The sequence below is a fragment of the Anser cygnoides genome, chromosome 1 (assembly GCF_040182565.1).
Source record: "Anser cygnoides isolate HZ-2024a breed goose chromosome 1, Taihu_goose_T2T_genome, whole genome shotgun sequence".
In the NCBI taxonomy this organism is placed as follows: domain Eukaryota; kingdom Metazoa; phylum Chordata; class Aves; order Anseriformes; family Anatidae; genus Anser; species Anser cygnoides.
Window position 1 is genome coordinate 94,255,405 of NC_089873.1, and position 24,853 is coordinate 94,280,257.

The 24,853-nt window shown below is 45.2% G+C and overlaps 1 protein-coding gene across 1 annotated transcript in view; it reads right to left on the reverse strand.

Moving 5' to 3' along the window:
- Window positions 1-18,089, reverse strand: part of ZPLD1 (zona pellucida like domain containing 1) — a 109,161-nt gene extending 91,072 nt beyond the window's left edge. Inside the window, exon 1 of the mRNA XM_067002823.1 lies at window positions 17,896-18,089. The gene's annotated coding sequence lies outside the window, so the exon portion shown is untranslated. The remainder of the gene's footprint in view (window positions 1-17,895) is intronic.
- Between the last annotated feature and the right edge of the window lie 6,764 nt (window positions 18,090-24,853).

The window sequence follows — 24,853 nt, forward strand, 5'->3', positions numbered from 1 at the left end:
TTATCTGGATGTACAGAACTTCAAAGAAGAACTCCCCTGAACAGATTCTGCTTTTTATTCTTGGCAGATTATTTCATATGGAGGTTAATAAGTTATTAGTACCATTGATTAAAGCTATACTACCTAGGCTTTATTTACTTGAGCTTCAGGGGAAATTTTGCAAAATTCTTTCAATCAGTCTTGTCTGTGTAACAGGATCCCACTTCAATTAGTATTAGATAGTATCTCTACCATCTCTACCCAGGTTTCCATTCTTCCAGAATACCAGTAGTATTGCTTTAAAATTACTTTTATTTTCTGCAGCCTGGGTTATTAAATTCAGAATCAGACATGCAGTTTTCTTCAATTTTCCAGCTGCCACAGAAGCCTCTTTTACTAAAAATCTTCTACAGAATAGTACTCCTTTTCAAAGTCCCCATGAAAGCATCATTACAGATTCCATTTATTTGAAAAATATGATCAGTGACGTTTGGTCAGAAAATGAAATTCCCAAGCCATCAATTAAAACTCCTCATGCCTTGTATAAAATGGGGGTAGTGTCCCAGTGCATTCAGGCAAATGAAGCAGCTGCGTTGGGGCATTTGTGAGTTTTGAGGGATTCTATGCAGAAAGATGCTGAGGAACAGCAAGTATTCTTCAAAGATATTTTAATACAAGGTGAGCTAAATGAAGTGGCCACATGATGCCAGCATTGTCTGGGAAATGAGAAGGCTCTCTAGTCCCAAAAGAAGTGCGCACAGATTAAGTTTTTTTTTTACTCTGATCAGATTTCTTTTTGTGTGTGAACACCTGCCGTCCCAGGTCTAATCCTGCTGCAACCTTTTCATCCAGCTTTTACAGCCTGTATAGTCCAACCCATGACAAGTACATAGCCCCCCTTTTACACTTTTAAGTACTACAGAGTCTCAGCAAGTCTGTGCTTAATGGAGCACAGTCTGTTACTGAGTCTTGCACTTCCAACCCACGCCACAGCTAGTTTCTCCTTTCCATAACAAGCATCAGTTTGATCTTTCTGCTTTTACACAAGGAATTCCCACAGCATTGCCACTGCACCACTTGAGTTTGCTTTTAGCATAAAGCTGAATGGATGTTCAATGTTTTACTGTAGACCATTACAAATTTTGATCTGGATCACACAAAATGAGAATACTAGGGGTGTTTATTCCTCTAAAAATAAGTCCCTCCAAGAATATTTCCACCTGCCCTAAAATTCTACTTCAAAACTGTCTTTGAAGTGATGTCTAAGATACATCCTTGCTCCTTTCCATGAGATCTATTCATTTGAGTTGTACACACAACCCTTCATTGCTGAAAGCCTTTAGAGAATTAGAGAAAGCAAGAGAACTGATGAAGGAATATCAGGAAAAGCTCCAGCCATGGTCAAGGTACTTGGAAAAGACAGATGGAAAGTGTGACCAGCAAGCCTTGGACTCCAGCAGATGTAACTGCATACACAGTATGTTTTTTCAGGAAACAGACAGCTGCTTGTGTAACTAACTACGTGTTCTGCTTCGCTAACCCACTGACTGGGCCACTAAGTCTCAACAGCTTCTAGCAAAACCAGATCTTCCAGCATCAGCTATTTAGTCTCCCTGCTAAGAGACACTGACCTGAAGAATTCAGGTGGGGTTGCTAGACCGATCAAAGGACTTGCTAAGGTCTTTTTCCTTTTTCTTAAATATGGAAAAAGACCAAAATATTCACCCCTTTAAAGTACTGGTTATCATTTTAAGAAGGTTCTTCCTGAGGCATTTTATTTGTATGCTCCTATGCCCACACTTGTACGTAGAAGCCTTTCACCTAGAAATAGTGTATTTCACATTTTTGTATGAGTGCTTTCAAGACGCATGCCAATTGGCAGACCAGCTACACAACGTGCCCTACTCAAAGCCTTGCTCCAGCGTCTGAGCTGTCACTAAGCTCCAGACAACCACACTTGTCTCCCTTCCCTCACCCCACAGCAGGATTGTGCTTTGTATGCCTCCCTCACCATGGCATACTGAAACACCACCAGTACAAGCACACCAGTTCTTTCTAGGAAAAAATACTAGAAAATACTAGAAAGTTTAATTCAAGAACAGCAGCGCTTGCAAGCGTTATGTTTTAGAGGACAAATACGTAACACCCAAGGCTGGCATAAAGTACCCACCATCTTACACAAGAAGCAATATTTCCCTCAGAAAAATCTTCAGCAGAAATTAGATGGAGTCTCCACGCAGATGGATCTAGCACCCCAACACTCATATCTCCTTGTACCAAGCAAAATGTTTTCTACTGCTCACAGCCCTGCTGACCCCAAGCCACACAGCCTGGTACACCACAAGTTCATCACTCCAGCCCAAACTCAGGGGCCTGTGACAGTAGAGATTGCACATGTATTCCCCATCAGTGCAGCGGGAGGATGAAGCCCTCATGGAATGATAAAACAGCTGCACAGATATTTACCTCCTTTTCCTTTCCTCAGTACGTGCCCTAGTACAACAGAAGAAGAGGCTCTTTGAAAGAGGAAAACACTGGAGAGAGCTGGCCACCACTAGTCTGATACCCCCAAGCTGTTCACTCATCATGCAAAAGCAATAGGCACCTGCCTGAGTGAAGAGAGCCTCAATCCAGCTGGTTCACATTCAGCATTACCACCAATGATCCAGCCACAGCACTGATGCCATAATACCACAGCTTATCTTTGCTACTCCTTGAAAAAAAAAAAATAATGCAAGCAGCAAATTATCTTCAGTTTCTTTAATTCAAAAGAAAAAAAAAATCTATTACTTGTAAAGGGTGGGATAAGCTCATGTTAGAGCCCTGATCCATCTGAATTCAGATAGGACCAATACATATCACAGTCCTTTTTCACAAGCTGAGGAAAGGGGGCAAGTGATTAGGCAGGAGAGGGCCAATCCTAGGTATTGCTTACCCTCCACACCAAGGCCCATCCCAGCAGCAGTGGCAGGGTACAGCAGCACAGCTGCTCCATCAGCCAGGACAGGAGCAGGGGTGATGCCCCCATCCTGCCCATCCCCTTGCAGGCACCAGGTTGCAGCAGGGACTGACACACAGTCCTTGGAGGCCCCGGGTGCTGAAGCACCAGACTACCCATCAGCTTGACCTTCCCCCAAGAAAGCAGCCTCATCATTTCCCTTCAGCCCCACCATCTCTCAAAGGAACAAGCTAGCATGCCTTTCTAAGGCTAATCTTGCAGTGCTGCAACAGGCAAGAGTACTTTTCTACAGATGAGCTGCATCCAGCCTGGAGGCAGATCCCACATCTCCAGGAGAGCCCAGACACACATTTATGCCAGAGAATGGTGCAACAAACCTGAGGGACCTCAATGTTCCTTGGCTGCTGCTCATCATTCCTCCAAACCAAAGTACATACATTGGCTCTTCCTCAATCTTTTTTTTTTTTTTTTAAATATGAAAGAACAACACTGAACTTCAGCATGTTAAATCCCCTCTACCACAGAGGCATCAGCTGTGAAATCAGGCAAAGCACTTCCAGGAGCTGCTGGGAAGACCATCAGTTTGTTCATAATACAGAAATCCACCGCAACTTTATTTACTCCCATGACAAATCAAGCACCTGAGCTATTTGATTTACCCAGACGTTCTTGGTTCTAGATTTCAAGTGTTTGAAACAACTTCATTTTTTAACCAAGCCTTTAAAATGTCAGAGGGAGGATGGGTTCTCAGCTAAGCTAGATGATCCTGTTCCTCACAAGTCTGAAAAAGGGACATAATTAAAGCATCTGTGAAGGGTATTACAATCACTTGAAGCTTATTGTCTAGGACTTGGTACCACATAAATGAAGTTGCAAGTATGGAAAGAGTTTTTGCATCAGAAGTTGGAGTATAGGTCATAACACACAAGTGTCAGCACCCGCCTTTTATTCATGTAATGAAGAGCAGAAAGCATATCTTAATTTGAATATCTTTGAAAAAGCTGCATGCTTTTTTGGTTAGAAAAAAAAGTTGATTAAAAGGCACAATAAAAACTTATTCTTTTTATGAACTAAAATTCAGTTACTCCTTATATGAAACTCTATTTTTTTCTAAAAAATCACAGAAATGCAAAGTAAAGAATAAAAAAAAAAATCCAGGTAATTTTTTCTCACCACATTTACTAACCCCAACCATCAAAGCAGATAAACTTCCTCACCTCTGCTTGTCTTTTATTTTACTAATCTACTCCTTGAAAAAGGAATTAAATGCAGAGTTTTCAGTCTTCCCTGGACGTTAGATGGAACTTCACAAGCCAAAGAAATGCTGATCCTCACTACTAAGGGGTTCACTCTTGCTTCAAGAGGAGAAATTTTAACAGAAGAAAAATGCTTTGTAAATATTTTATCTACACCACTTAGTAATTAATTTCAAGCATCCATATCTTGACTACAGTACAGCTCTCAACAGCACTGAAATGGAGAACACTTGAAATGGAGTTGAAATGTTTCCTAATAATTATTCTGGTCCAGATAGCTACATGTTATGCTTAAGGTTATGATAAGAATCTCATCTACTACACATAAGCATTTATGCAATGTGCACGTTTTCATACAGCTATGTGGCAGATGGCTATTTGCTCATAAAACATGACTACATTGGCACTGGAAGAGAGAAGTGTCCTTTACCATATCAACGTATTGCTTCAGTTTCCTGGCAAAGATAGCTAATAAAATATCATCGGCCAAAGCTGGCTTGCTGAGTCTCTGAAGACAACTTTCTCTCTCATTAGTGACTTGGCAAACCCTTACAAATGAAGCCAAAGGAACGTAGATGTATCAGGATCCCTGTGCAATTTCCAGGACATAATTTACATAGCTTGCAGACTGCTGGGACCACACTGTTCGTGCATCACTCAGCACAGCTAGGTCCTGGATCCACAGTGCCAAGCAATAACAGTGTCTAAGCATGGAGGTAGCCTCTCTGTCCTGCCCAAATCCCACCTGGGAGGCAGGTGACATCAACTGCAAAGCAACAGCAGGCTTGACCGAGCTGCTGTGAGGCTGGTGACCACCCTGTGTCAAGGCCAAGAGCTGATCCCTCTTCCTCACATGCAACCCATCTCCAAGGGTCAGGGCTCACAAAGGCTGGGGAGAAGGGAAGTGGGAAGCAACATTGTTCATAGAGGTTATATGTAGTTTTTAAGCCTTGACTCATGGGGAGTTCCCTGTGCATGCAGGGAGCACAGTAAAACCACTGGACCATAAGAACACAAAGCCCCTTAAGAAGTGTACAAATTCCTGGGTGACTTTCAGTAAGTCAGGTTATTGTGGACAACCCCTGAGAAGAGAACTGGGAGCAGTGTCACGCTCACTTGCCTCGCTCTTCCCTCCACCAGGATACCTGTTTATGGCCATTCTGCAACAGGACGGGGCCAGATGGGCCTGTACAGCTCCTTTAGGTGTGCTCCCCATAGCATTAACAGAGATACTTGCACAGAACAGAAGAGCTTCCAATCCTGACCTTCAGCTGAGCTCCCAGTGGCCAACCTGCACAAAACACATGGACAGGGAAGCTTTAACCAGGTACAGGTAGGGTTACACAAGGCTCCAGATTTAAAAGGGCTCCATCTCTCCCAGATATATCCAGACCACAACACAACACCACACAGTTTCTGCCTCCACCATGTGCCAGGTAGCACAGCCATGCACGTAGCACATCTCCTGATCTGACTAGAGATACCTACCCTTACAAGCTCATCTGCCACTAAATAAGGTGGCTTTTCCCAAACCAGGACTAAATTCAGATAGCTTTCTCATCATGGATGAGCAAGCACACACTGATTTGTCTTTATGTCTCTCAACATCTTCAACCAGCAAAGCATGTCTCATGGCACGTGTTAACATAGGGCATGTGTCTATTCAGGTGTGAAAAGACTGACACTTTTTGAGATGACTGGAGGCAATATTGATTTCTCTGCCAGGAATCAACGTTTATGACTGGCAGTAAACCCAATCATTTTCAATTAATGACCTGAAAACCCTGAAGTGTGACCTTGTTATGGCAGGCTCAGCTACAATTTGTTTACAAGGGTACATCTCCACCAACTACATTTTAGTGGCTGTGCCTGCTGCTGCAGCCATGTGGCCACAACTAATATCCCAAGTGCCACAAAAAGGAGCAAGACATCCCACAGCCATACCACCGCAGCATCTTATATGTGCACCCTGTGCTCATACACACTCCTACCCACTACCCAGGCAGCAGTCAAGCCTCAGAGATAGAGGCAACCACAAAGGACCTTCTTCATAGTCAAACAGCAGTGGAGTAGACCAGGCAATGTAACAAGGATAACACATCAAGCTGTAACCACTTTATGTGGGCACAAAGCATTTTTTACTTCCAGAAACAGCCCTGTCACTATTTTAGAGCAGCACAAAGAGACACCTGAGCCAAGACAGCCCCAGGCATCTGCATGGCTCATGCCTGGCTGGGGCTTGAAAGCCATCCAGCTTCATGTGTGCAGACCCACACCCCAGCACTGCCCCACTGATGCAACAATGGTGCCTTCAGTGCCAGCACCGACTCACGCAAAGCCAGCCAAGACATCTCTGCATGCCTGGCCCCATCGCCTGTAACTCTGCAGGCCTAGTCCTGCAGTAGGTGTAGGACATGCAGCAATTTGTGAACTATGATCTAGCTCTGAAGGTACAGCCACAATAAACCCACGTTTTATTGTCATTAGGTCTTCCAAACCATCACTGACATCCTTTTAAAATGTTAATTGTTGCCCATTGGAACAGCAAAATCCCAAGAGCAACAACTCTGGTAGCAGAGGAAAGATCCCTACGCCAAGCAGCCATTGGCAGGCAGCTGCACGACATGCTGCCAGTGCATTTGCAGAGGGGCCTGCTCCTAGGAGAGAGAAAAAGCAGCAGCAGAAGTGCTGACTTGGTCAGGAAAAGGGAGAACAATGTTGGTCAAAACTGGAATTTTCTTTTTGCCATAGTGGGACCAAAGCCAAAAGCCTTCCATGCACAGTGTGCATCAGCCTAGTGAACCAGGCAGCAAACTTCTTAAGAGCTTCCAAACCTATTCCATACACACAGATAATCTATGGGCTAACTTCCATGCATAAGGTTCACAAAACATTTGAGTTGGTTTAGTAAGGAAACAAGCAGTCCTGCGCTGAACACAAGATTTCCCAGCACAGCAGTGACATTATCATTTGGAAATGCTGCTGTTTTGTATCTTTTTAGCCCAGGACCAAGTTATTCGCAGAGTCTAGAAACATGCTCTACCAGTGAGTGGAGCTCTTTCTGCAGTACTAAAGCTAAAGCAAGCTCCAGCTGGGGTTGGAAGCAGATGTATAACTTGTTTCCACATATGCCAAGTATTTATTTTGCTCCTCCCCTTTCTATTATCTGTTCTGAAAAATACCAGTCTTCACTACTGAAGTTGTTTAGCTTTTTTAATGGATTAAGTAAAAAAGCAGTTCAAGAGTAGCAATCCATTCTCAGTGTTTTTCGTTGAGATGAATTGGTTGATACTAGTCTGCAGATAAAAGAGATTGGTGATGGCCCCTTAGAAGCACTACATGTTTAGTACCAGTATAAGACTGGATTCTGGCAAACTTGCCTGTTTTTTTCACAAGGAGGAACGGACTGCGTCTATGCATGCTGCCCACAAAGGTGAGATAGATGTTTAAAAATACGGTATCACTTCAGATATGTGCAAAGCATGGGGTCAAAAGCATTTTGCAAGCAATCATTCACTCTTCACATCAGCCCTATGGAAGTGGTCACATTTCACAGCCCAAGAACTGAGAGCACAAGTATCCTAAAGTCAAGCTACAGCATGCAAAACGCTCAAACACAACACGTTAAGACCTCTGAAAGAATTCCAGTCATGGAAAGGGAAAGTAATTACTGTAGTGCTACCACAGATAAAAATGCTACAAAACATGACAATTAATGATTCAATATAAATTTACAAACAAGCTTTTCCTTTACTTCAGTCTTTCCATAATTACATTTGTCTATCCAGATATCTTTTAAATACTACTTAAGAGGGGACAGAAGGTGTTAATTTGGAAAAAAAAAAGGCTGTTAAGGAAAGAGCACATTTATGCTTCAATTCCCATAATAATTCAAGGAAAAAAATCAATGGGACTACAGCTATACAGCATCTTAGGTCAAAGGAGGGTTAAACAACAGGAATGGGTCATAGTCTGCTTGATGAAAAATGGGAGGAGAGTACTTGGATTACAGTCAGCACATAGACTCAAGACAACATCCAGCTTTTCTTGAGAAATGAGGTTAAACACTTTTTCCCCATCTGAAGAGCTGATAAAAATTATGGCTTTATTGTCTGGTTGCAGAAGACAGACTGACACAGGTCAGACAGACCTTTACTCTGCTGTGATTCTGGATAACCTGCGCTTGCCTCTCCCGCCATCTCAGCCCACGTTGATGGTTCCTGTCTATACCATCGGGTGTTAGCAAAAAGCAGATTTTCAGGACAATAGCTACTTGAGGTTTGACGCACGTGAGATAAAGCAAAGCTTCCTTGGACAAAGAACGCTTTCCTGAGTCATGCGGGGGTTTTTGGTAGAAGACTTCAGATTATATCTATTTCAGACATTGGAACAGGTTGCCCAGGGAGTCACCATCCCTGGGGGTGTTTAAGGAAAGGTTGGATGTGGTGCTTAGGGACATGGTTTAGTGGGTGATATTTGTGGTAGGGGGATGGTTGGACCAGATGGTCTTGGAGGTCTTTTCCAGCCTTAATGATTTTATCTGAGCATCAATATGCCCATCAAGTTGCTACTTTGACCAGTCACCTTCAGAGCTCTGGGCTTTTTGAACTGCTTCAGTGACATTGTGACAAGGAGGAGACAAAAGCAAACTCATGGACTGAAGGATTGTAGGGAACAACCAGTGGAGAAGTGAGGTCTCAAGGTTTGCTTCATCAGTCAGCTAAAGAGACAAGCTGGTGGCAGGATTTAATGAAACAAAACTCCCCCCCTCCCTCCCCCCGATGGAAAAATTCCCTGTCTGTATAGCTTAGTGGAAACCTATCCTTTAGGACAGCCTTATGGACTGTTAGACCCTATTGCCTTTATGGGTATTAGAGGTGGCTATGGCAGAGTATATAGGGATGTAAATATGCTACTATCGATGAAAGCAGAGATGCATCTCATTTAAGAGGCTATTTGTCTGGGTAGTTTCCAACAATCAGCACTACAAAGCAAGAAGGGAAGAAAAAGGAGTTTAAGTTGTTCCTAAGAACACATGTATTTAGTTACATCTGATTTCTCCTGGGGGCATCAGAAAGTGTCGTATTCAGCCCGCTCACATTACTCTGCAGCTTCAACCAATAGTGGATTCACACAGGCATTAAAAGAAACCCTTAACTCCACCCTGTGCACCCCCCTGTAATCCACCTCTGCTGGATCACGAACAAATAAAGGAGAGGGGGACAAGAAAGGGGTATACAAATCACGCCCTTTACCAAGCAGACAGGACAGGAGCAAGGCAGCGTTTACAGGGGTCTCCAGCACCCTGCCCCAAGGCAGGCAGCCCCAGCAGGAGCACTCACCCTACAGGGCCCCCTCTCCTGCCTGCACCCCAAACACACCCTCCCTCATGCGCTTCTTTGGGCACCTGTAGCTCCCAGCCACTTATTACTTAAATAATTAGATATTATTACATTGCACTAATAAATTCCCTCTGAAAACGCACACACACACACACGCACGAGCTTTCCCCTGCAGCCCCATGCAGGGCAACAGATTCCCAGCCCGGGCTGTTTTCGTCTTTCAAAGCTTGCCACCCGATGGGCTGGCTGTTCCTGGCAGGGCAGGAGGCAGCAGCAGTTACGGGAATCAGCGCTGGCAGAGCCATTACTTAACCCCTTGCCACTCACACCCTCCGCTGGCAGCCGCCCTGGTCCCTCCCAGCGCCTGCCCTTCGACAATGTAAAAAGGAAGAAAGCACCTCCAAAAGGAAAATAATTAGACAAAAACCCCACAAGGCAGCAAACACGAAGGATTCGTGACCCCAAAGGTCCATGCAGAGAGAATGTTTCAAAGTAAACACGTTGGGAAAAGCTCTTTAGCTTAACTGACAGCTGAGGCGATAGGAAGGGTCAGAGCATGAAAGGAACATTTGAACCAGAGGTGCTGTTTCTCAGAGAACATCAACATGACTTTTTTGTTTTGTTTAACTCTTTCCTTCTGGCCAGGGACCCAACCTTAACCAAACCCCGGCTGGCACCAAGATGTCAGTCATGATTCAGAAATACAGGTTTTGAAGTTCTTGGCTCAGGCACCGATTTCCTCCGTGACCTTGGGCAAGTCATTTAGTCCATGCTGCATTTCAGCCTCTAATCCATACGGCGAAGACGATGCCTCACGGGCAGGTGATGAAGTTATTAGTGATGGCACATCCCTGTGATGACAGGAGGCAGAGGGGTGATCAGAGAGATATGGAGATCCACCTCCTGCAGGATCCTGATTGCTTTGCTATTCCACCTGATTTTCAGCTTTGCTGATTCCAACCTCTCACTAATAAATTGTCCACTCTCTAATTAGCAGCAATTTCTAATGATGTTTCTGCCTCTCACACTGAGATTGCATTTGTTATTGAGCTATGGTTAGGTCAAAAACCAATGGACTCTGTGCTCACCCCTGCACTAATAGGTTCTCAAGGTGCCAGGGAGTGAATAGGCCCCATTCCAGCTCTTTGGTCTTCGCCTTCCCAGCTCCAAGCTCACTTTTCATACCTGCCTCTCTTTCTGTTCCCCCTCCTGCTAGAAGAAACACAATGATGCATAAAAAAATGCCCTAATTATGGAGGCTGGTTAAACATTGAAGTCTGAAGGCTAGTAGGGGAACAGATGCTCTCCGGGCCATTCTCAGGTCCCCTCTCCTGTTCTAACTGTACTTGTTCAAAACAAAAGAATAGACAAGTGGCCATTGTTGTGGTTTTCCTGGGGTTTCCCAGGAGGCCCCCAGCCAGCCCAGCAGCCCCCCAGCCTATTTCACTGGAGCAGTGGCACTGCTGCCCCCACCCAAACCTGCAGCTCAGTCACAGAGGGGGATGCTTTGGAGGGAGAGGCAAGAAGCATCCCCAAGGATGTGGCCGATTTCTGACCCAACCACAGGGCTACCCCTTCAGCCATCCAGCCCCCAGCACCACAGCCAGCCCCTCTATTTTTAACGAAATAGCTTGCAGACGGTCTTGCTGAAAAGATTTTCTGGCCTGGTCCGCTTTGGGAACAGGTCTTAAGCTACAGTTGCTGTGTTCTAAGCTTTTTTTTTTTGGCTGTACATACTGTATGATTACTCAGTGGCCATGTACATAATCACCAAGGATGATTTACTGAAAGAGTTATGATAGATGAAGTCATAAATTGGGAAGAATCCGGTAAGTAGTTGTTAATTAATAACTCCGCTCAATCACAGTTTTTTGCCCTTTACCCCATCAAGCTGGAACCCTACAATCACATTTGCTTTCTCTACTTTTGTTAGTTTTAGAAAGCATCCCAACTTCTGCTATTAATTTTAAGAAATGGAAAAAAGGAAGTCAGTGAAGAGATTCCTACCCTTCAGTCTGCAACACAGCTCATCTGCCGTGCTGACAAAGCACCCCATTTGGGAACAAAATCTGCCGCAAGTTACAGGATCGTGACTAATTTAGCATCATTACTTCAATGATTGCATTGAATGAGGCAAGAAAACATTACACCAAAGTTACAGAAGACACACTGAAGTTAGAAGGGATGACTGAAGACGTTCCCAAGCACAGAAATACCTTTCAGATTTCTAAATCCCAGCCTTCACTTGACTTTATCACTGACCACACAATTGTGGGTCAGGTGGGAAGCCCACAGTAGCATTTCACATTGTCACTTGGAAAGCATAGTAACAACTCAGACTAGAGTAGTTTTAGAAACTATCACCAGACAGATGAATTTTAGAAACTATCACGAAAAAGATGAGCACAGCATGTGAACTGCCATTCTGTTCCCCACCCCCAAGCCCCCTCAAGAGAGCATCCACTTATATATGTGATTTATATTGCTGTTTCTAGCAGACCTCATCATGAACCATAGTACAGTTATCTCTGATTTTCCTGTCCCCTTGGACTGCGTATCTTAAATTCTTGGCCAAGCTTTCGGGAGCAGATAGTGATTTTGAATGCGTTGTAGAGGAATACAAATTGTTGAAGGAGCTGAGTAGCTGCTCTCTGGGAAGGAGCTCCCTCCATCTGTACTCAATCCAGGAGTCACTTTTCGAAGTCCTCCAGCAGCACAGTGTCACCTTATTTTGGAGGCCAGCATGTGCGTGCCTCCTTCCACCTTCTTTTATTCAAAGAGTCAAGAAAAGCAAAAATTTAAGCAGTACCCCACAGAGATTTTGGCTTGTCGCATTCCTACAGCATTAGTCAGAAGGGAGGGGAGGAGTGCAAGAACTGAAACCAGGCAGCGCAGGAGGTGTTGCAACAACACGCGTGCTCATTTCAGCGCCCCAGGCTTGCCCTGGCTCCTGAAGGGCTCCTGCCTGCACCAAGACGACTATTTCGTGAGTATCGGTCAGGGGTGGTGCAACCAGCTTCCAGCCTGGGCTCCGTGAAGAGGGAAGGAGGGAGACAGGACAGGATCCAAGGAGACCAAGGTACCTCCAGAGGAGCAAAGCCAACATGCTCGTGCTGACACCACCATCAGAAGCCTGACACAGGATGAACATCATTTCCAGTGTTGGCATAGGAAATCGGTGTGCTTCATATCAAAGCATCCTGACCCTGTCATCAGGCAGTGGTGGATGACCATATCCAGACCCTCCTGCCAACACATCGTTACTCCCAACAAAGGCTTTAACAGGAGAGCTGTGGTTGGTAGCCCTCCTCTTCCCCAGGCCCCATTTACTGCAACCTGTGGCCCTGGTTGGGAAAGCAAGATGCTTCCTCCTCCTGCCCCCATCTCCAGATCACAGGCAGGTGAAACAAGCCAAGTATGTGTCAGCAATAAACAGAGGTGATTAGGAGCAGCACACCACAGGCAAGCGCAGAGTAACCCTTCAAAGGCATGGGAACACCTCAGCAATTTAAACAAGATGCTAAACACAGCGGTGATTTCTCCAGAAACAGACAACGCAGGCAAAACAAACAGTTCTGCCGCTTTCTGTTGTGTTTATATCTTGGTTTGGATTTTAGGCTGAGATCATATTCATAGGATAATGTACAAGGCCTCAGGCAAGAAAACAGCAGCAGCAGAGTTTACAGTGAAAAAGGAAGGAGAGCGCCTGGGAGAGGGGAAGGAGTACTCACCTCTGTAAGCTCAGGCACCAAAAATTGTTCTCTTAAGCTGTCACAAGTCTCACACACCAGGGCATCAGGTGAGAGGGTCACAGAAAGCCAAATTGATTGACTTCTGCTCACAAAGAAAAGGTACAGGGCTTCCTCATAGCTGTAGCCAAATGAGGCAAGCAACTAGGTTTATCTTACACAGGTAATCAGTGCGAAGACCTGAGAGACATACTTGCCCGTCTGTGGGCCTAACAAGCCTGCAAATCAAAGGGATTTGGGGAATCAGTCCCATTCATGCTCCTGTCTGTAAGCTAGCAGGCTGACCAGCCTAACTTGCTGTCATGAGCCACAACTACAGAGATACACCATCTTCACTAGGATTATACCACATGTTAATTGAGTTACGTTTAGGAGCATCCTCTTGTCCACAGAGGAAGCAAGGTCCAGCCTCCAAACACATCTTAGAACAAGACTTTTTGTCAGAAGGAAATAAAGCCATAATTGCCCAGTGATAGCAGTTATCTCTGTTCATAGCTACTAGCAGTTCAACAGGAACAGGCAAACAGTAGAGGCACCTCAAATTAATTAGCAAATACTCCTTTGGAGACCATAGCGATATAAATTCATTTACTACTTCATGGGTGACTTAGAGAAAACAAGGGCGTTAAAGACATAGTAGTTAACTTAGCTCAAATGATCCACAAAGACACAGGAAAAAATAAAGCCTCACTGAATTATCACACACATCAGTAAGCAAGACAACAGCACAAGAAAACACACCTGTTTCCCAAAGAACACTCGTAGAAAATAAGAAACAACCATACCTTTTGGTACCATTGCTTTTGTCACCCTCTGCTTTCAGGGCCAAGGGAACACCATCCTGTCCCTCTTCTGTTCCCCCCAAGAGAAAAAGTCAAAAAATAAATTAGGTGGTTTCCAGGCTTTTTATACCCCACAGGCGGCACCTCAGCGCCCAGGTGAGTCTTGTTCGCAGGGTATTGTCCCACATCCCTGCAAACACCCACAGCTCCTTCCAGTCTCCTCAGCCCCACTGCTGCCTCCCTCTCCTGATGAAGTATAGGTGGCCCGCTTGGCACTATATGCCTCACTTCATTTGAGGAAACAGCAAGATTTATTACTGATTTTTTAGCACATCAGGATAAGAGGAAAATAAGAGCAAAAAGACCCCAGAAAAACTCAGCCCTACAGAAAAGTCTCATATGTCATTCAAGATGAGGCTGTTTCCTCTATATTCAGAGGCTTCTCCTTGGACCTTAGCTGGAGGTCGCTCAGCCCCACAAGCCGAATCCTGTTTTTCTGGTGTCACCAAAACCAGGCCCATTGACTCCAGTGGAAGCAGAACCCAGCTCCAAGGAAGTGTAACCAAAATTGAACATGTTTCTTGATAATACACAATTATAGCCCAATCCCTCTAGTCCATGATTAATTTCTGCCTCCTCCCATCTCTGGGGCTTCAAATTAATGGTCAGAGAAATTAGTGTGGCTTGGGGAAGAGCAGTCTGCTAGCAGTTATGGGTACCCACAGACACGTGCTCATACACACACACTAAATGAACTGACAAGTATTAGCATCAGGATGATAAACACCAAGACAATCGGCTATGACAAAGCAGTTTTATATCTTCCTGAAGAAATAAACAGGGCTTCCAGGCACTGTGTGTCATATCAGGTGTAGAAAACAAAGGTACTCGTGACTAAAGCTCATGTCCACTAACTGGAAAGCATTAACAGACAGCCACACCTGAAAACTGGGTTGGATAATAAGACATAAAAAGTTACCCGCAGATTCTTGTACATTTCTGGCAAGTATCAAAGGTCTCATGATTTTTACTATTTTTCTTAACACTGCCAAGTATCATGCAATTAAGAAAATCTGGACTCTCATTAAAACGAAATTAAGTTCCTGGAGCTCAGAAGTGCTTCAAAGAAGCTATCTTGTAAGAATCAAAACCAAAGGCAAGTGAAACCTGACCATGTAAAAACATATAGGTTCAAGTCAGTGTCTAGGTTTTAGAAGCCCAGCTGTTAATTTGTGTGTGCGTGTTGATGTCAGAATTACAGGATTATGGTAGCACTGCGGGATACACTCATCACTGGCAAAGCCCAGAAGAAACACAGACATGACTGAGAAAGGGTATGTAACCCTGCCAAACAACGAGGCCAAAAATCATTACAAAGACAGAATTTGTTTTCTAGCCCATAAGAATCACTCAATTGCAGGAAAACTACCCTGGGAAGCATAATATTGAGAGGCCATATCTGCTCCCACTCTACTGCTCGGACATCCTAGGCACGGGCGGAGGGAAGCTGCGGGCACACATCCCCTCACATGGCCCGGTCGGCGACGTCCCAAAACCCAGGGAAGGTCCGGGAACGGCGAAGCAGACACACACAGAGGCGGCTGACAAAATGCCAAGGGTGCTTTGATTTCACTTCCAATATGAGTTTCTTCAGCTTGGCTGAAAGACTGATGCAGCCGGTCAAAAGGCAGCAGTGGAAACTCCCTGCTGGGTCATCTTGTCCGCACTCCTGAAGGCCAGCTCAGAGGAGAGCGCTGCCCATCCACCGGTCGCTGCACGCCCCTCGGGTATTTGTTTATCTAAATTATTTACTTTCGTTTTTTAAAATAAAGTTTCAAAGAGAGTCAATCAACCAACAGACAATGCCAACTTGGCAGTGTTGATACTTTCTCTTGATATTTGTTCAGTCTTCTGTGAAAAGCCATAACGAAGGAGCTCTCCCCCCGTGACCTTGCTTTCCAGCTGCCTACAGCTGCCTCATGCCTCAAGATTTCCTTCAAGTATTTCATCACTCCCAGCTGCACACTCATTTGCTTCACAATGTTAATCATTTACCATTGGACCATGACTTCAGCAGACACCTTGCTAAACGACAGTTTTAGTTATTTGGCAGACAGGGGGGGTTCTCATCTTCGTGTATAACCTTCCAGGCCCCCAAACATTTCTTGAGTTCTGTCTTTTGGGTCAGTACACAGAGCTACTGCTGTCAGCAGCTTTCAGTTATCTGGGCCAGTGGAAATAGAATAGCCTAGATAAAGCAGAATAATGCAACCAATAAATACATTATGTCTACAACAGTAACCTAACTTTGCCAATAAAAAATAAATAAATAAATAAATAAATAAATAAATAAATAAATAAGATATTGGAGATGCAGACTGTGAATGGTCACATTGCTGCCTGGTGAATCCCAGCCAGCAGCGATCATCAGCAACAGCCCTGGTCAGCCCAGAGGTCTCAGTCCTATCCAGCCACCCTGCACAGGCAAGGAGGGTAGCTCTGAGATTTTGAGGCATCCCAAGGCTGTGGCAGAGCAGCTGCAACTCCTCCTCCCACTGCGCTGCTGGGCTTCAGGAAGCCCACAGCAAATACACAAACCTCCCTCATTTGGGGGAGTTAAGATCAATATGCCCTGTTCTTGCTCCACGATGGGACCACAGATGAGAAGCATTTGCAGGCTGCAGTGTAGATCTGCCACCCAATTCACCTGGAGCAAGGACAGCAGCTGTTCCTTGAGGTGACGGCCAACAAAGAAACCCCCTGGGAGCACAGCACTGTACATGACAAGACTGCTGGGCCCCATTACCATCATCTTCTCATGTCTGCATTTCCCACGGGGCATTTTGCTGGGGTTCCAGGAGAGGGCTGAAGGAGAAGTAGTGGCCCCAAACGTGTGCAGGGGGCAAGGCACGTGGGGCTCAGCCCCACAGGCACTGTCAGCCACAGGGCTCACCAGCACGATGTCACATAGCATGGGACCAAAATGCGGGGGGAATCTCCCTTTCTCACGCCTGCAGAAAAGCTGACAGCAAAGCACCTGTCTCCCACCTGGAAGGGCAACGAGGCAGCTTAGCAGGAGCAGGGTTAATGCCCCAATCCCAGCTGTGACTGAGGGATGCAGAAGGGAAAAAAAAGCAGGATCGCCACCCCCACATCCCTGTTTATTTTGGACGGCAGTGACATGACTGCAGTTTGTTTTCATTTCATTCCTCCACAGTGCGGAAAACTCCCAGCGCAGGGTGTTTCCAAGCCCGTGGCTAGGTCCCCTCCAGGACAATGACATGTGGTGCCAGACTTGGCCCCGGCCAAGCGCAGACGGGAACCAGGGCTCACCTCGCCAGCGGGTGTGGGGTGCCAGCACTGCCCACAGAGCCCTTCCTCGGCTCCAGTGCCTGGGCTGATGCAGGGAAATGGGGTCAACTGTACAGCCAAGGTCTGACGGCTTGTGTGGTGCACAGCGATACCTTCCCCACACACAGGGATGGATGGGCTGGCACTGCTGCAGGGCAGAGATGGGATTTGGCTGAGACCCCCCTGGCATCTGTGACCATCCCCCTGCCAGAGCTTGCTTGCTGCGGGAAGGCACTGGCTGTGTTTTATCCAATGCTGGATGAAATGGACTTCAGCAGTTAGCGTCAGGCTTAATTACCAGCCCGACAAATCCCACACGCACAGTCCCAGGCTAGGAGGCAGAGAGATGCAGGACATTTATTTTGTCAGTGTAATCAAACCAGCAATATCCAGGGAAAGGCACTGTGCTAGTAAGCTAGTGCTTCTGAAAATAAAGAAATAAATAAAAATAATAATAATAATAATTTGGTCACTCACCCTGTGAAAAGCTGGGTTTCAAAATATGAATGTTTTTCAAACTTCTGTCCAGAAGTTAATGAAGAAAGAGTGTTAGTGGTCTCAGAGTTGCAGAGACAAAAACTCTGCTCCTGAACACACACAGATTTTAAAGAAACTGGAATATGGCTTGAGATTTTATGACTCAGACCCTTTCTTCCACCCCCCAGCCCAAAATGAATAAACACCACTTGCAGTTGCTGTGTGAGCTGATGCGATTCCCTCACACATCACAGATAAAATCTGCACGCTCAGAGGCTGGGGAATGCACAGTTAAGGGCAGCATCATTTCTGCACTGCGTTTTGGTAAATTCAATGAAACAATATTCTAAGCTAAACATTGTACTCATGATTCCAGTTTATATATTCATGGTGGGTTAATAAATAGCTTCTGACATTTTAGTAAGCGTTAAATCAGCGACGGGAGATAGTTACCGAGACTGGCATAACAACAACAGCATGCTTATAAACATCTGCATCATGTTACCAAAATGACTTCATTGTGGTCTGGATCGCTCTTTTTAAAGGGGATTAAGTGGGTGGGAATGCATTACTTTCCATTGCTGGTAGCAATGAGAAACACTACAAACTGTCAAATATAAAGCGCTATATTATGGCAAAGGTGGCAAACTGACAAAACACATAAAAGTCTTAGTCCAATAAACTCAAATCCTTTCCTTTTAATTTCCAAAGATAACTACAATAAATTGTTTTGTTTTGTTTTGCTTTGTTTTTTTTTTTTTGTTTCTGTTTTTTGAGATTATCCAGACACTTAGACAGATTTTGAGCCATTATTTAATTTCTGAAGATATCTACAATAATTGTTGGGTTTTGTTTGTGTGTTTGTTTTTTAGATAATCCAGTTACTCAGACAAATTTTGAGCCATCGTTTATCTCCTAGTAGAACCATCTCAGCTGTGCTCATTACTGAGGGTGGAGGAGTACACTGACAATTCACCACTTTTTTCAAACACAAAGGCTTACCTAAATTTCATGAAAGCAAAAATGCAAATCTCAGTAGACCACCTCAGACACTGTGGATACCAGGGCTTTTATCTAAAACCAAATAAAACTTGGGTTAAGTTTCTATGGTCATTCTTGCCCTTATTCCTCCCTTCCCGATTCATTGTCTCCCTGTTCAGATGGAGACAGTGTGCACCATAGACTGAGACGACTTGCTAGATTAGAAGATGCTCTCTAGCTGTAGTTTTTATAATCTATTATGAGAACAGTTTGCACATTACTAGATTTTTCTTGTCCTGGTCTTATTGAAGGATCGCCAGCTGTATAATCATTACTTATAAATACAAACTAACAATAAACCCAGTGAAAAACATTTTCTGTCTCTGGGCCGTTCATAAATTTTTTGAATGGCACACCAACAATTCACATCATGACCTGATTATCTAAATTGTCTGGTGCTGCTGCTGCTTCCTGATTGAATGCCACCAGTATGAATGGGAGCTACTCATAGGCATGCTGTGAGGCACAGCCACTGGTACCAGACAGTTACCCAAATATGCACAAACAAGGAAATAGCATTACAAGAGGGCAGAGGGCATGGCACATGATCCTGCAGCATGTGAGTAACTCACTGATATCTTCTGCACGCCATGTAACTGTTCATCCACGGGTAGCTGGTTTATTTTTTTAAGAGAGCAGCTGCATCCAGCACATGGTTGCTGTACGTGGAGGCTGTAGTTGAGGGACAGCAGAAAGTCCTTTCAAAAGGACTCCTTTCAAAATCCTCCGCAGAGGGGCCAGGTTACAGAAAATTCTGAAGGGACCAGGATATACAGATGTGCAAGATGAGCATACAGCTAACATGGCACAGACGAGCAGAGTGCTTGAGATGCTCATTGTCGTGCATGGTGCCGGAGCACACACATGATTGCAAAGAGCAGCCATGCAGGCAGACTCCCCAGCCCGCTGTCTCCACCAAACCCAGCAGAGATTCATCAGAAGGGAAAGCCACCAGTTTCAGCTCCCCCCAGGCCACCTGCCCTCCCAGAGCATGGCCTACTCCTCACCCTGTCCTGCCCCACATCTTCATCACAACCCTGCTCCTGCCACCCTTCCCCACACATGGCAGGAGGTGGAAGCAGCCATCCTGCTGGCTCAGGGTAGTGAAAGGGCTATGGAGGGAGCAGGCACAGGTCTTCCTTCCTGTCCCCTCCTCACAGAAGTAGCTCACACCACGTCAGCAGCAAAAACAGAAAAGGGTCTGGGACTGAAGGCACTATCTGGGACGCAGAGATGCTATCTGGATTCTGGCTGAGGCCTTCTGTTTATTTAGTTCATCAGATATTTGTGTTGTCTTTGGTTTGTTGTGTTTATCACTCCAAATAACATTCTAACTTACGTTATTTGCAGTCACAAGTCTGATCACGCCCAGAGTAAGCTCCTTATTATTGGTGCCTGAATGCAATAAAGTTTTTTGTTAGCCAAAACCATAAACCATAAATGCCATCCACCCAATCATTGCAAAGGGGAAGCTACAGCTTTGTAAACGAGAATATAAAACGAGCCAAAGAAAATGATCCTGTGCATTGTAACAGCACCTTCAGCCCCTAAACTAGACAAGAGTCAGAGGACTAGGAAGACTAGGAGTCAGTAGAGAATGTGGCACCTCTGTGGCAACCCCCAGCATCTATCCCAAACCACAGACAGAGGACAGACAGAGCTGGCTGGGAAGCACATCCAGAAGCCCTGGGTGAGGAGCTGCCTCCCCATCCTCAATCCAAGTGTGAGGTGGTGATTTCAGAGCCGGAGCTCTGGCACAGATGTGGGAGCTGACCTGGTTTTGCAGAGGCACCGAAACCTGTACAGCCAAGGACACAGCCCTGCAAAGGCCTGCGTGACCGCCCGCAGCTCTCCTACCACATTGGCATACCTGAACTTGTGGAGGAAACAGTGCACATGCATTTGGAAAGGCTGGATCCAGTGCCCCAGCACAGGCACGGACAGCGTGGTGCTTTGGGGAGCTCATGGTCCATTGCCAGGCGAGTTTGCGCTAACCAAGAGTGCTCTCTTCTCTTCCCACCTTTACCACAGCAGGCTGGTTTACCACTGAGCTCTCCCTTTTCCCTCCCAGCAGTCCAAAATGCACCTGAGGAGCATAAAAGTGGCTCGTCAGGTCACTAGATACCATCAAAGACTATGAGATCGTTTGAATGCATCTATGACTCAATGCCTTGATATCTCTTACATCAGGGCATGTCGTGCAAGGAAGCTTTCTGCAGGCTTGCTTCAAGTGTTAGCAGAAAGCCGAGGAGAGATGCTGCCCAGCCACAAGCGGAGCGCATCCCCTCGGCTCTGTGGACGCTATAGCCCATGAGGACAGATCCTGACCTAACGCTACCAACATGCTCCATACAAGCTGTGGTTACCTTTTGTTTTCTTTTTAAAGCAGATCCTTCTGGCTCAGCTGGATTGCAGAGCCAATATTTATGCCAATTCACCTGGCATAGGAGATAACAGAGCAAGAGGCTGGGGTGATTAACTCCTCAATCCGTGTGTACTTTAGACCAAAAAGTATGTTGTGCAATGGCTCGATAGCAAGAAAGGTGAGAAGCCATGGCTAAAAACGCAGTAAAACTACTGTAACTTATCACCGCTTTCCAGTCTCTATTTGCAATGAACATACAAAGCCCTGCGCAGGGAAGTGCATGAAAACAGTTATAAATAGAAACTTGCTTCACCTGCTAACAGCTGGAAGCAAAAGAGGAATGCTGTGCGTTTTACAGGAACTGCAATTAACTGAAATCGAGAGCCAAAAGGTCGCAGCCTGGTCTGATGGGTCGCACTGGGAGCAGGCCGGAGCCTCCATTAAGGGCAGCCATGGCAGCAGCTCGCCCACCACCCACAGGCATCTGGGCCACGGTGGCACATGGGGCCCCTGCCCTGCCCAGGCACCTGCAAGGTGTCCGTGTGGTGGGCACAGGGCTCGCACGGGCACGCCAAAACACCTTTCCTTCTTCTGCTCCCTGTTTCAAGAGCTCGGGGTGCTTTGCTCCACACACACCCAGATCGTTGCACAATGGCTGCATTGTCTCAAACAGCAACCAGCAGTCAACAGCAGTGAAATCAGTTTGATGTGATTATAGGTGGAAGTTGAAGGCTTAGAGGATCTTGTGACGAACGGTAGAGATAGGTCGGTGCGAAACCGAAATCTCCACTGTGTTGTTGTAACCTTCACTGCAAGGCTCGCTGTGCAATTTAACTCGCAGGTTGGGCTGCAAAGCCCCAGAAGGGCACAAAGCAGCTTCATCCCGATAAGAGTGTTTTGCTCTGAGGGTGCCAATGGCAGAGCGCAGGCTGCCTCCAAAGAGCCAACTATGTGAGAGGCCAGACAGGCTGAGATAACAAAAACAATGCATTCTCAGTAATGAGAGCTCTCTGGGGGAAAGGGATGTGTTTTCTCAGCCTGAATCATGATTCAGAAAAAGAGGGAGGGAGTTGTCAAAGGTGAGCAGTGTCCTGAAGTGGCCTGTACAAGCAGCAGGCGTGTAAATGAGCGTTCCCTGCTCCCACCTGAGTAACCTCCCCATTGCAGCTACTGCAGCTGCTGACATGAGTGGATGGTCCCTTGTGTGCCAGATGTGTACAGCACAAAGACCACATCTCCCTGACTGCCACTTGAAAGTCCACATGGTTTGATCCCACCTTCAAATTGTAGGAATTGAACATAGCCCTTCTGCTAACAACCCCAGCTATAACCAAGGGTTTCAAGTCAGCGCTGAATTTTTGGTTTAGCATGTCACTTGAGCCAGGATTGAAACCTTGCTTTTCTCTTCCTCCATCCTTCCTTCCACAGGTTGAACCCCCCATGACCCAGAATGTCAAACACATTCAGACACCCTGGACGGAGATGTCAGTCAGACACACCAAACAAATCATTTTTTTCTGGGGAAGTGACTGACACTTCAGCAGCTTAAGGACGGATTTCGCTCACGGATGTAGATTGTTTATGAAGGCAGGTTTTTCCTTTCTACCTTGGCAGGCTGTACTAAACAAAACAAAACAAGAATACTGAAATAAGGAAATCTTTTCTAGTAGGAAAGAACACCTTATAGAGCTTGGCAGAAGCACCATCTCCCACACTTGCCCATATGAGTCAACAGTGTCACTCAGGAGATTACTTGGTATTTGCTGCCTTGCCTCCAAATTTAAAGGAAGGCAGTGACATGCCGTTCTGCATCTTAGATTCACAAATTCCCTTCTATTTTAACGGTTGACTAAGGCCACTTTCTGCCAGCTTTCTCACAATATAGCTTACTCCTATTCCAGAAAAGATAGGAGATGAATACAAAGAGACAATAAAAGAACCTTGGGAGGTTTCCAGATTGCTTTAATTCATAATTTTCATTGCTATAGTTGAGATATAAGTAATCTTCTTGTTTCCACTCCAGTTACTTTCAACCTCAGTGATGCCAGAACATAATCTTGCACCTCTCAGACACCTCTGAAATAAAGTTACTGCACCTGAAGTTAATTTTTTATATATATATAATTTCCACAACAGTCCAAATGATAATGCAGACATATGGGTATTGTATAATTGATATTACATTCTCAGTAGCTTAGTTTCTGGAAGCAAAGTATAAACATTTCCAGCATGCGCACTTAAAAGAAATATGCTTGCAAAGCGAGATTGCTTCCTATGAGAAAGAAAAAGAAAAAAAAAGAAACAGCTCCTCTTTAAATGACAAACAAAATGCATTTCCTCTTCCCATCCCACAGCAGATGCTTACACATGCATGTCACGTACACACACAAACAAACATTCACATGTGTAAGATCCACCATAATCAAAAAAGGAAAGTGCTGTTAAAGGTCCCCATAGTAACTGGGCAGCATATCATGATGTAAATCAGTACATCTCAGGAAAGCTGCAAGCGTTGCTGTCTTGTTTTGCAATGCTAACCACATGCAGACACGCAGACACCAAAGTGCTTTCATGTTACCTCAGTTCTTCTTCCATAAAGGTTGGTGGTAAAGCCCTCCCTGATGCCAATCAAAGTACTGATGGGTTGAGAGCTGATGGCAGTTTTGAATAGCCAAGGAAACTGATGATTTGAAGAACTTAATTCCTCCCATTTTAAACAAATGCTTGTTTCCGTAGGAAAACTCATCAAAGCAACGAGATATTCGGAGAAAAAAAATATATATATATCCTTCCCCTTGCCATACCCTGTCCTCAGGACAAGAAGTTTCTTCTGGATTATAACTACCCATCTTGACTCCTAGTATGGGCAACAAAAAGGGATATGAAATTCTGGGGCACTCTTTATCTCGTCCTGAAGTCAATGTGTGAAATAGGTCAGATGCATCACTGAAAATGTGCCCTGAAAATGCCACTTTCTCCTTATTCACAGTAGAAGGAGGCTATCAGCATGAGCTCCCATGCAGACCTTGGAAGAGGACCATGCCCTATCCCCATGGGACAAGGGAAGGAGGGAAGCACTGCTCTCTCAGCTGGCAGGAAACTTCTGTCTCAGCTCTAAATCCAGGGACTAGTTAACCTAGTGACACATACAGGGTGCTCCTTCCCTCCAGCAGAGGTTTGAACAATATCAGATTTTCACTTAGATGTACCTCCTGCCACAACCAATCTGTAGCCAATCTGCAGGGTGGAGCAGGGAAAGGGTTTTTTTCCCTGGCTCCTGCATCCTTCCTGTACAGGCACCCAGGCATGGATTTAATATAGGAGAATGCAAAGTCATCTTTCCAATCAGCCTTCTTTCTGATCCATTTGGACATGCTAGTTCATGGTTGTCTGAAGAAGTATCTTATTGTCTGTTACTAAGATCCTCTGCAGCACAATCACTTCAATAACAGTACATTCTGTTTTTAAAAAAATGAATTAAGTCCTTGTCCTCATTACATTGCTTGAGAGACCGATCCAGAACTTCATTCTTTGAATGGACTTAATAGTTTT